Source organism: Macrobrachium nipponense, chromosome 15 (assembly GCF_015104395.2).
Source record: "Macrobrachium nipponense isolate FS-2020 chromosome 15, ASM1510439v2, whole genome shotgun sequence".
Taxonomy (NCBI): Eukaryota; Metazoa; Arthropoda; class Malacostraca; order Decapoda; family Palaemonidae; genus Macrobrachium; species Macrobrachium nipponense.
In genome coordinates this window covers 40,894,212-40,908,080 of record NC_087208.1, presented here as the reverse complement: position 1 = coordinate 40,908,080, position 13,869 = coordinate 40,894,212, and the positions used below count along the sequence as shown (strand labels likewise).

The 13,869-nt window shown below is 41.3% G+C and overlaps 1 pseudogene; it reads left to right on the top strand.

The window, feature by feature from the left end:
- Positions 1–3,523: 3,523 nt before the first annotated feature.
- Positions 3,524–5,782, top strand: LOC135227171 (heat shock 70 kDa protein 1-like; annotated as a pseudogene).
- The last annotated feature ends 8,087 nt before the right edge of the window (positions 5,783–13,869 follow it).

Sequence of the window (13,869 nt, the reverse complement as noted above, 5' to 3'; positions counted from 1 at the left end):
GAAACGGCACACATAGTAAGAAAAGTGATGGACCTCCTAAGGAGGCAGGATGCACCCGGAACCCCACACATATAATACCACCCAGTCGAATTGGAGGACTGTGATAGAGCACATAATAATAATAATAATAAGTTCCTGTTGGTATCTTGTCAAAGTCACAGACGATTTGAGGTTCTCGGTGAGATATATGTAGCTACCCTAATGATTTTTAAGTAAGTTTTCCTCTCTCTCTCTCTCTCTCTCTCTCTCTCTTATCGACCCCACCCCCACGACGAATCAAATAATAGGTCTATTTCACACACACACACAAAACGAATTTCCCCCCTTAACTAGCACATAGGCCTACTTCTAATCAAAACCGGCCCTGCATGGTTTTCTTACGTTAAAAATTAAATGAGTGATGTGTTCTTTAAGAACGTATTAATGAAATATCAGGCAGAAGTATCTTTATATAACTATGATTCACCGAGTTATCAAAACTGCTGTATAGCCTATAGCCTTATTAAACAGGAAAACCAAACCACGGAAACGAAATGTGACAGATACTTGAGATAACAGCAAGAGCTTTTAAACAGATGAAGGTATCTTTTCGGAATGGCGTCGTCCCTGTTTCCTTACAGTTATAGAGCAGAAAGTGAGTAACTCTTGCCTACAGTTTCCTTACAGTTATAGAGCAGAAAGTGAGTAACTCTTGCATACAGTTTCCTTACAGTTATAGAGCAGAAAGTGAGTAACCCTTTCCTACAGTTTCCTCACAGTTATAGAACAGAAAGTGAGTAACTCTTGGCTGAGTTTTCTTGCAAAATCGTTGGGTTGGAAATGAACCGGACATACTTTTGCGTTTTTGGAGGTTGATATTAGGCCTATATAGCACTTCTCCTGCATCTCTTGAAACACTTCGAATATATGTGAGGGATGTGTAAAAGCTAATTATTTTTGTCATTATATTTGCTCTTTAGCAAGAACAAGCAGCCACAAACAGCGTATATAATTCACGAAATGAACCATACAAATAACGGACAAATGAACTAAAATCATAATCCTCGGAACGATAAAAGAAGCGATTTCCGTTAACCAGATAGTTAGTACCATGTATCTATTATTTTCATATTTATGCTGCATTTATAAGCGAGTTTTGCTTATGAAGTACTATTTTCATAAGGGCGAAGATAGTACAAAAAAAAAAGAAAAAAACTTCTAATCCAGTTGATGCAAAATGATGACCAGGGAACAATAAAACACAAAAACTAGTTCCATTTAAATAGTTTGGCAATACATGTGGCGAAAAAGATGGACTTATAGTGGACTGTATTATATGCTTAACATTGTTACTTGGTCAAAAAACCGCTAAAAGCCTTACGTAACAACTCTACAAAACTCCCTTTGCGGTTTCTAAATTACGGGGAAATATCTCTCAACCCAATTCATTATTAACGAGGATAACACACCTATATAATTAATGAATAGTAGCACACCTAAGTACTTTCACTTACTGAGCAGTCCTTGTAGACATGAACTCAGATCATAAATCGCTACACGAGATACGACGAGAGGTACGTGCCTCTCTCTCTCTCTCTCTCTCTAAATGTTGCGAGTGCTCACGGGTTGATTTTCAGACCTTAGAGGACCGCTGTGTTATATCGTTTCTAAAAGTTATTTGCATAACCTTAAAATATGAACACAATAAAGGTTTATCAGATCAATTCATATTCACCATCCACAAAACTGAAACAGGAAAAATGAAATAAAATCGAGGGATATTGAAACGCATTTGATAAATGTAAAGTTAAATTCAATTAATAACTAAAAGTTAAACATATCAAAGAGGTAATATCATATAAGTGACAATGAAATTAATCACTCAAGGGGAATTGTAAATCAATGACACTCAAATGAAAAAAAATTACGACAAAATTCAAAGAATCAGGGCAATCGCCCTTTCTAAATCCACACACACATCACTACACAACACTAGATAACAGGTCACCTCAAAAGTTGAGCCAAGAAGCTGTCCGTTCCGTCCTGCATTCGGGTTTTGTTGGGGAAAAGAGACAAGTTATACAATTACCACGAATGCAGAACTGACTTACAAGGTTTTCATGAACATAAAAAACTTTACAATAATTATCAAGTTCGTTGTCAAAAATAAATTCCAAATATAATAGTGTGCAACTTCAACATATTTATTAAATGTAGTGAATTAATTGGTGGTGTGTGTCAATACAATTTTGGGCGATATCAAGCCCATACAGTGTACTACGCACATACGCATACACACCCCTAGAGGGGCACGCAAAGGAGCGTTCAGAGGGGCGAACTACTACCCTTCTTTTCCCCTCCCGATCTTTTGACCTCTCCAAATGGCTTCTCTAGCGAGAGGCACAAACAAGACCCAGTGACACCAACTCTTACCATACGTAATATGCGCAATACATTCGACAAGAACAATTTCATATATATGAAGACAAATTAATTATCATAACTAAAACAGTAATTATACTTCGTTACTAAAACGTCTACTGACGTTTATGTCAAAAGACTTCGTCTTTGTGTAAAACCATATCTTCGGTGCTAAGCACACCACAGATACTACGTACTAGAACATAGCAAAATCAGATAAAATAATGTTAAGAGTGTCATTCTCGAGTAGATGTACTATCTTTACAAAATATATGGGCATGCGAATATATTTGGTTTTCACATGAATACAAATACAGTAACATAGTTCCTGCCTGTCGATTACCTGACAAACGGCAATAGGCAGTGAAAATCAATCAATAATTTCTTATGAGACAGACACTAATAACTATAATAAAAAGTAAAATAGCATGGAAACAATGTGAATACAGAAAAATATTAGAAAATAAAATCGTTTGTGAGAGGAATTCCTCACAATACATTTCGTCAGCGCCACGTAGTCCTACAGGTGTCATGAGATAATTATAGTGATTTACACTCTCACTTGTATTCTATACCAGTTTAATAACATTTCCCTCCCTTTTAGTTTTGACATTTTATTACAAGATGATACCAAAGAAATGAACGCTACAATTTTTTGAGGTTTTTGCTGTTTTATTTACAATTAGCCTATGTTTTAGTCATACTTTGGCTACCATAACCAAAGGTTAATAATAGGATTTAATTTATTTTACCTACTTCTTTTTGTTAGAAAAATGACGAATAAGAAGGGACTGACATGTTTAGTAACAGCCATTTGGTGATGAACGTATAAACAACAGCTAAAGACGATAAATATAACATAAACAAAAGACTTAAACGTAAAGAAAAGCGTATATATTCAGTTCGGTATTAGTCTTCAGTTTTACCGGAAAAGATGAGTGGGGATTCTTTACATTTCTAGAGAGAGAGAGAGAGAGAGAGAGAGAGAGAGAGAGAGAGAGAGAGAGACGAGATGAAAGGAGTCTTCCAAAAGTTCTAGAATGCCGGAGAATCTTCAAGAGAAAACGGGCTTTTGTATAAAACAGACGGAAGGCAGACTGGGCTATTCAGAACACATCTGCAGCCAAAGAGTACACACATACAGAGCAAGTTTACATACAGCGACTTTCTTGCAAGTGAAGTGAAAGTTGGTCCTTAGAGAGCGATAAATTATCAGTATCTGTCTTGAGTGAAGTGAATATATTTTCATACGTGTCAAGTTGATAAACATAGTGAATTAGAAATGGCAGCTCCAGCTATCGGCATTGACTTGGGAACCACCTACTCGTGCGTGGGTGTGTTTGAGAATGGCAAAGTGGAGATCATTGCCAACGATCAGGGAAACAGAACCACGCCCTCTTACGTGGCCTTCAACGACACAGAGAGACTCATTGGAGATGCAGCCAAGAACCAGGCTGCTATTAACCCCACCAACACCATCTTCGACGCCAAGAGGTTGATTGGGAGGAAGTTCGACGACCCACAGTCCAGAGACATTCAGACATTGGCCTTTTAAGGTTGTTAGTGAATCTGGTAATCCAAAGCTACAGGTGGAGCACAGGGGAGCAATTAAAACCTTCATCCCAAGAGAGATCTCCTCCATGGTGCTGACCAAGATGAAGGAGACAGCAGAAGCCTACTTGGGTAAGAGAGTTTCAGACGCAGTCATCACAGTTCCTGCTTACTTCAATGACTCCCAGAGACAGGCTACCAAGGATGCTGGGATCATTGCAGGGTTAAATGTGCTAAGAATTATCAATGAGCCTACAGCAGCTGCAATTGCCTATGGCTTGGACAAGAAAGCTGGTCAGGGAAGAGAGCGGAATGTACTGATCTTCGATTTGGGTGGTGGCACTTTTGATGTGTCTATTCTGAACATTGATGATGGAGTCTTTGAAGTGAAAGCAACAGCTGGCGACACTCATTTAGGAGGAGAAGACTTTGATAACTGTCTGGTGAATCATTTCATTCAGGAATTCCAGAGGAAGTACAAGAAGGACATCAGCGGAAACAAGAGATCCCTAAGGCGACTGAGAACAGCGTGTGAAAGGGCCAAACGCACTTTGTCTTCCTCAACTCAGGCCAGTGTAGAAATTGACTCTCTTTACGAAGGATCGATTTCTACACATCCATCACACGTGCCAGATTTGAGGAACTGTGCTCTGACCTCTTCCGCAAACACTTTGGCCCAGTTGAGAAAGCCCTCAGGGAGGGATGCAAAGTTAGACAAGAAAACAGTATTGATGACATTGTCCTTGTTGGAGTTCGACTCGTATCCCAAAGGTACAGAAAATGCTGCAGGATTTCTTCAATGGGAAGGAACTGAACAAATCCATCAATCCTGATGAGGCTGTAGCCTATGGCGCAGCTGTTCAGGGAGCCATCTCGAGGAGACCAGTCAGATGCAGTTAAGGACCTCCTCCTTCTTGATGTTGCTCCTCTCTCCCTCGGCATTGAAACAGTAGGAGGCGTCATGACTGCGCTGATCAAGCGCAACACCACAATCCCCACCAAACAGACGCAGGTCTTCACGACCTACTCAGACAACCAGCCTGCCGTCACCATCCAGGTGTACGAGGGCGAAAGGGCGATGACCAGAGACAACAACCTCCTGGGCAAGTTCGACCTGACGGGCATCCCTCCAGCGCCTCGGGGAGTTCCCCAGATCGAGGTCACCTTCGACATCGACGCCAACGGGATACTGAACGTGTCTGCCGCAGACAAGTCTCTGGCAAGTCAAAAAAACAAGATCACCATCACCACGACAAGGGCGGTTGAGTAAGGAGGACATCGATCGCATGGTGCAGGAGGCGGAGAAGTACGCCGCGGAAGACGCCCTGCAGAAGGAGAGGATTGATGCCAAGAACCAGCTGGAGTCTCTGTGTCTGAGCCTCAAGAGCACACTGAGTGAGGAAAGCGTCTCCAACAAGCTGAACGAAGAGGAAAGGGCCAACATGAAGCACCAGCTGGAAGAGACCTCACCTGATCGACAGGAACCAGCTGGCGGAGAAGGAGGAGCTGGAAGACCAGATGAGGAAGCTAGAAGCAAGTTGGAAGCCCCTCGCTGCCAAGATTTCGGAGGAGGGGGACACAGGTGGTTCAAGGGTCAAGGTCATCCTGCGGTTCCAGTAATAACTCGACCCGATCAGGTCGAGGACCAGTTATTGAAGAGGTCGACTAATGTCTATAGAAACGAAATTCATAGTGTTTTTGTATTGAGTTTTATAAGAAAATCATCTTAATTGGATTTACTTTCAGTATGTTGACATTTTTTCTCAGGTACCTGTTAAAATGTATTGATAATCTAGTCATTTTTATACCATATTTTTCTAATAAAACTTATGAAAATTATACCAATTTCTCTCATTGAAACCTAAGTTAATATTTTGACGATAGCATGAAATAGAAAACTTCAAAAATTAATTGAAATGGTAAACATATATAATTACAAATCAATAATTTTGTGTAGCAGATAATAAAGGACCACAATTATCTGATTAATAAAAATCATATCCTCCAAGAATTAGTACTTACTGAAATTGCCGAATTCCTGATTAAAAAACAAAGAGACAATCGATGGGAGCCTTTGAAGGTGAATTAAAATTGGGTAAGCTGATAAATTTGATAAATTATAAGCGTGAGAAACAATGGAAATGTATTTAAAATTGTATATTTCTTAAACTCGTTGTAGGTCTACGAAATGTAAGAAGCTCCCTGGTCTAAGATGGCATCTCTCGTATAAAAATGTAAGAGATTTTGAATTCAGATGAAATGCAGATGAGCCTTGATTCACTGGATAACATCTGAAGAGAAACAGACTGATTCTAACAAAGAAAAAAAAAAGAAGTCTACAAAGATTAGTCGAAATGGAAGATAGAGTAATAGGCCTATAATCAAAGTCATACACTCTGCTTATAATGGCCATATACTTTACTCTTGGGCGAAACTTAATAGATTGAGACGTCGGAAACACCAGACTATGATAGAATGAATGTTTAAATTATTTGGATAAAACGGAAATGAAATATATCTTGTACTAATTTGACCTAGCCCCTAGCTGCAACACCCCCCCCCCCTTTCGTTCCTTTTACTGCACCTCCGTTCTCTCTCTTCCATCTTTCCATCCACCCCCTCTCCTATAGCAATAATTTCTTAGTGGAAAACAGAAATAAGTTAATAGTATTTCAACATATTGAATGCAACATTAAGTACTAGTGACATTTACTCTGAAAAGAATATGATGTAAAAGGTACTGAAAAAGAAACGAAATATGAATGAAAACACAAGCACGAGAGAGAGAGAGAGAGAGAGAGAGAGAGAGAGAGAGAGAGAGAGAGAGAGAGAGAATACTCTCGTTCACCATCTAAGTCTAGCTATTAGACAGATGCAGTGTGCTCTCATTTAGTGCACTGGTGCAACAGTGTAAACATTTCTTTATGTAACTGTATTTAAAATTTCTTAAAACACTAAATGATTACTAATCGGGTTAATAATTCAATGGTGAAAGTAAAACTTATAAAGGATTTATTTTACAAGCCACTGCATATTCCACTCATTCTGTTGACATCTTAAGCAAACAATTGGCAACACCGAAGTTTGGAACTTGAACACACTAGAATGAAAAATTTCATCATATATGAAAGAAAAACTTTCGTAAATCAGATAGGAAACACAGATATACTTATATAATAATAATAATAATAATAATAATAATAATATAATACTTCATATTGTAATGGGCGTAATGTCTGTCTGTCTGTCTGTCATTCAATCACAGCCAAACGGCTGGTCAGATGGGCATGAAACTTGGCAGGGTTATGGTGGGACCCCTAAGATGGTTTGTAATGGGGTTTCATCCAACCTAACCCCCTTCCTTTGTAGGGGTGGGGGTGAGAAGGGATTCCCCTGAAACGGAGCTGTTTCTGGCCGTGAAACGAGGCTGGTTATTCCCGTAGACTTAGTTACTTTTACGATTTTTCATACTAATTTCTGTACAACTTCCACGGAGAAAGTCGCGAATATTTCAGCTCGGACACAATAGAGATGAAAATTATCACAATATCCACAAGATTTTTTGAATAACTAAATCCATCGGAACTGCCAGTGCACAAAATAACGTTGAAGAAGTACTGCCCGGTAATGTTGCTTCGGAATTTCGATCCTACCAATGGACATTGCAACGGAACGAGGTACACCGTTATGGAGCTAAACTCCCACGTCATCGAAGCAGTGATAGAAATGGCCCCTCACACGGGCAAACGTCTGTTCATCCCCCTGATTCCTCTGATGCCTTCAGACAACTAGTTTCCGTTCCAGTTACGGCACAGACAGTTTCCCATCAACCTGGTCTTCTCATTCACTGCAAACAAGTTGTAGGGCCAGACTTTGGATCGTGTTGGTGTGTCTGCGTCACTCATGTTACGCATGGCCAACTGTATGTGGCGATGAGCAGAGCAACTGACTCTGCCAACTTGAAATTAAGTTGTGGACAAACTGATAATATTGTGTACAAAGAGGTTCTGTAGTAGGTATGTATAAAAATTGCCCTTATTTTAATATTGCTGAACAAAAAGTACATATAAATTTTCACTTCTGCACCCGTATTTTATCACCCATCGTAGAGGGTAAGTTTGCCAGTAATAATATAACAATAACTAGGAAAAATATGACAATACACAAAGCACTACACCCAAGAGCAAATACGGACAGACTATACATAACATGAAAGGAAAGAGGGAGAGGACTACTAAGTATAGAGGAATGCGTCAACATCGAGAACAGATCACTGGGGCAATATCTGAAAACCAATGAAGACGTGTGGCTCAAGAGTGCATGGGAAGGACTGATAAAAGTAGATGAAGGCCTAGAAATATACAGAGACAGGAAAATGACAAAACAGAACAGAGGACTGCCACAACATACCTATGCACGGACAATACATGAGACAGACTAAAGAACTAGCCAGTGATGGACACTGCAATGGCTATTGAGGGGATAGCTAAAGAAGGAAAACTGAAGGAATGATAACAGCGGCATTAGATCGGGCCCTAAGAACCAGATATCTTCAAAGAACGATAGATGGGAATAAACATCGCTCCCATATGTAGGAAGAGCAAATACGAAAAATGAAACCATAAACCACATAGCAAGCGAATGTCTGGCACTTGCACAGAACCAGTACAAAAAGAGGGCATGATTTCAGTGGCAAAAGCCCTCCACCGGAGCCTGTGCAAGAAACATCAGCTACCTTGCAGTAATTAAGTGGTACGAGCATCAACCTGAAGGAGTGATAGAAAACAATCAGGCAAAGATCCTCTGGGACTATGGTATCAGAAAAAGATAGGGTGATGATGTGCAAATAGACCAGACGTGACGTTGATTGACAAAATCAAGAAAAAAGTATCACTCATTGATGTCGCAATACCATCTGACACCAGAGTTGAAGAGAAAGAGAGGGAAAAAATGGATAAGTATCAAGACCTGAAAATAGAAATAAGAATGATATGGGATATGCCAGTAGAAATTGTACCCATAATCATAGGAACACTAGGCACGATCCCAAGATCCCTGAAAAGGAATCTAGAAAAACTAGAGGCTGAAGTAGCTCCAGGACTCATGCAGAGAGTGTGATCCTAAAAACGGCGCACATAGTAAGAGAAGTGATGGACTCCTAAGGAGGCAGGAGGCAACCAGAACCCCCCCCACCCCCCCCCTCCCTCCCCCTCACACTATAAATACCACCCGCCGAATTGGAGGACTGTGATGGACAAAAAAGAAAAATAATAAAATAATAATAATAATATAATGATAATAATAATAATAATAACGATAATAATAATTATAATAATAATAATAATAATAATCATACTATAATGGGCGTAATGTCTGTCTGTCTGTCTGTCTGTCATTCAATCACGGCCAAACAGCTGGTCAGTTGGGCATGAAACTTGGCAGGGTTATGGTGGGGACCCCTAAGACGGTTTGTAATGGGGTTTCATCAACCTACCCCCTCCTTTGTAGGGGATGGGGGAGGGGTGAGAAGGGATTCCTGAAACGGAGCTGTTTTCTGGCCGTGAAAACCGAGGCTGGTTATTCCCCATAAACTTAGTTACCTTTACGATTTTTCATACATAATTTCTGTTACAAACTTCCCCGGAGAAAGTTGCAAATATTTCAGCTCGGACACAATAGAGATGAAAATTATCATCAATATCCGGCAAGATTTTTTGAATAACTTAAAATCCATTACCGGACTGCCAGTGCACAAAATAACGTTTGAAGAAGGTACTGCCCGCGGTAATGTTGCTTCGGAATTTCAATCCTGCCAATGGACATTGCCAACGGAACGAGTTACACCGTTATGAAGCAAATAAAATCCTGCGTCATCGAAGCAGAGTGGTTGGGGAAGATCCCTGATCTTTGGCTATCATCCTGAGAGCTGGTCCTCCTGCATCCGAATTACTGTTGGCTCTCATCCTGAGAGCTGGTCCTCCTGCCTCCAAATTACTGTTGACTCTCATTTGAGAGTTGTTCCTCCTGCCTTCGAATTACTGTGTGCTCTCTTTCTGAGACCTTGTCCTCCTGCCTCCGAATTACTGTTTGCTCTCATCGTGAGAGCTGGTCCTCCTGTCTCCGAATTACTCTAATCTGAGAGCTGGTCCTCCTGCCCCTAAGGAAATTCCTTCTTTCAGCAGAGCCGATCTTCTAGATTATTCTAAACAGAATTACCAGAAGGGAGATATCTTTAAGAATAGATACTAGATATCCGGACTATTTGCCCACTTTGACCGAGATCTTCTATTAGAATTCTTCATCAAGGGACATAGCATACTCGAAGGGAAAAGTTCCTCCTTTCTGCAGAGCCGGCCTCTATATTTTATTTCCAAACAGAATTACCAGAAGGAAGATATCTGTAAGAATAGATCTAGATATCTGACTATTTGCCCCAGCTTTGACAGAGACCTTCTATTAGAAGTCTTTTATCAAGGGACTAGCATACTTGAAGAAAAAGTTCCTTGCTTTCTGCGAGCCGGTCTTCTAGATTATTCCCAACAGAATACCAAAACGAGATATCTGTAAGAATAGATCTAAATATCTGACTATTTGCCCGCTTTGACAGAGATCTTCTATTAAACGTCTTCATCAAGGGACATAGCATACTTGAAGGGAAAGTTCCTTCTTTCTGCAGAGCCGGTCTTCTAGATTATTCCTAAACAGAATCATCTTCTGGTGTCGCTCTGGTATCCTTTCTGAGGCCTTCTGGTGTCGCTCTCGCCGATGAGGTAAATTCCGTTGGCTCTCACTGGGTGAGAGTTCCTCTGCCAGAACCAGGGTGGTTGGGAAGATCCCTGGTCATTGGCTCTCATCCTGAGAGCTGGTCCTCTGCCTCCAAATTACTGTTGACTCTCATTTGAGAGTTGTTCCTCCTGCCTCCGAATTACTGTTGGCTCTCTTTCTGAGAGCTTCTCCCTCCTTGCCTCCGAATTACTGTTTGCTCTCATCCTGCAAGCTGGTCCTAATGCCTCCAAATTACTCTCATCTGAGGGCTGGTCCTCCTGCCCCTCTTCTAGATTATTCCAACAGAATAAACAGAAGGGAGATATCTGTAAGAATAGATCTAGATATCCGACTATTTGCCCGCTTTGACAGAAATCTTCTATCAAAAAGTCTTCATCAAGGGGGGACATAGCATACTCAAAGGAAAAGTTCCTTCTTTCTGCAGAGCCGGTCTTCTAGATTGTATTCCAAAACAGAATTACCAGCAGGAAGATATCTGTAAGAATAGATCTAGATATCCGACTATTTGCCCGCTTGACAGAAATCTTCTATCAAAGTCTTCATCAAGGGACATAGCATACTCAAAGGAAAAGTTCCTTCTTTCTGCAGAGCCGGTCTTCTAGATTATTCCAACAGAATTACCAGAAGGAAAATATCTGTAAGAATAGATCTAGATATCTGACTATTTGCCCGCTTTGACAGAAATCTTCTTATTAGAAATCTTCATCAATGGGACATAGCATACTCAAAAGGAAACGTTCATTCTTTCTGCAGAGCCGCTCTTCTAGATTTATTCCATCAAGAATCATCCTCTTGGTGTCCCGCCTCTTGGTATCCTTCTTGAGGCCTTCTGGTGTTTCTCTCGGCCTGAGAGGTCATCCGTTGGCTCTCGCTGGGTAAGAGTTCCTCTGCCAGACCAGGTGGTTGGGAAGATCCCTGTGTCATGACTCTCATCCTGAGAGCTGGTCCTCCTGCCTCCAAATTAATGTTGGCTCTATCCTGAGAGCCGGTCCTCCTGCCTCCAAATTACTGTTGGCTCTCATCCGAGAGCTGGTCCTCCTGTCTCCAAATTACTGTTGACTCTCTTTTGAGAGTTGTTCCTCCTGCCTCCGAATTACTGTTTGCTCTCATCCTGAGAGCTGGTCGTCCTGCTGTGGCGGGATCACAAGCTAAAAAAAAAACAAGTGCAAAATCCCCCCCACATTAACCTAAACGATCCACCTGCCAAAATCCACCCTCAGTCACACTTTCTTCTTTACACAACAAGTACACGCAGGACAATTGACCTACACCTATACAAAAACCAAACAAAAACAAAAAACAAACACAAAACACACAAACGTACTTACCAACACTCCAGATACTCCCGGTCTATCCTGAGCTGTCCATTGGTTGAGGTCACAGAAATACCAACAAACAACACAAAAAATTCACATATAACAAAACAAAACACAAAACAAAAGACCACTGCACAAACAACAACAGCCACAGGCACAACAACTCTACAACAAAAAACAAAACAAAACACAAAATTAAAACTAATTTCCAAAGTCCTTCAAATAACATCACCAGTTCTGACCCAAAGACTCCCTTAAGACTGACTCAAAAACACTCAAAACACAGAACTCAAAAACAAATCAACAGGACCAAGCAGACAGCCAGAACCTACCATTCAGCCATTAACCATCCATACAGCAATTACACCCCTCTCTCTCTCTCTCTCTCTCTCTCTCTCTCTCTCTCTCTCTCTCTCTCACACACACACCAGACGTTGTCAAATGGAACTTCATAACTCCTCCATATTCCTTCCCCAGTTACATTTGACAATGTCTCCTTTCACTCACAACACCCACACTAAATAAGCCTTCTGCAACACCCACGGATGCCTCAGATGCAGGTCCCTGGATCTTGTTTGAGAGCCCTCATACACACTCTCAGTACACCACCATCAACTTCTCCCAGATCACTTCCAGTCAGACTACCATTACCATCTCCCCTCACTACCATTCCTCCAAATCCCATTCACTATCTCATCTACCCCTTTCTAAACTCTTGTCCGAACATCTCTCGTAACTCTGCCACCAAAACACTACCTCATTTACACTCCTGTCAAACTCCCGAAGAGACTCATTCATACTGCCAACTACATCCTTACTACCTGATTCCCTTCCCGGTGAAACTTCACTAAACCCTGACAATTCAAACCACACACGCTATACGTATCATCCTCCCCTCAAATTTCATCTGTTATTACACGCCCTATCCACCATTGTTACCCTAACTCTAACCCCCTCTATCATGCAGTTCACGTTTCTCTCTTCCATCCCTTTCCTTACCTTCTCCGCTTTCTTCCATACTCGACCAAACACTAACTGCCGATCTTCCAGACCCATTTTGGCTCACTGACACTCAGCTCACATATTCACCCTCAACCACTCACTCATCGCATTCTCCCGAACATACTGTCGCATACTAGAGGACCCACCCAACTGAATCCCCTTTTCACTTAGTTTCCCGAATTCCCAGCCTGACTCATCCTCTTTCGCCTACACACACTCACCACGTGACCTTCCATTCCACATCAACACCCAACTTCGCACACTGTTCTTCACATCCTAGCAATAATGGCCATTCGTCCCACAGTTGCGGGTACCCCGACATCCACTAGCTATGTGCCCTGCCTGTCCACACGTATAACATTTAATATCCCTATCTTTCTTGCACTCGCCTCACTAAATGCCCGTTTGCCCACACCCGAAGCACGCTCCTAACGCCCACGCCGACATTCATTCTTCCTGTGTCCAGGCTTACCACATCTATAAACACTGCTGCTGCTCTCGCTCACAACTAACTGACCTTACTCTTCCCAACACTCGCACTCCTATCTCTTTTGGGGCAATTACACTCACATTACTTGCCCTAATGCTCCTATCTACCACTCGCTCTGTCCATTCGCCTCGGCCCTTCCAAAACTGCCTCCCTATAAGCTTTTAAATTCTGGTACAACCTCAGCTACTTCAGTCCTAACACTAACAATTCTACTCTCTTTCATACACCTATCTAACTCGTAATCCTCTACTATTTCTAAAAATGTCGTTCGACGTTAACTTTCATTCGTCCATCGCATTTTCTCCCTACGTTTCAGATTTATAA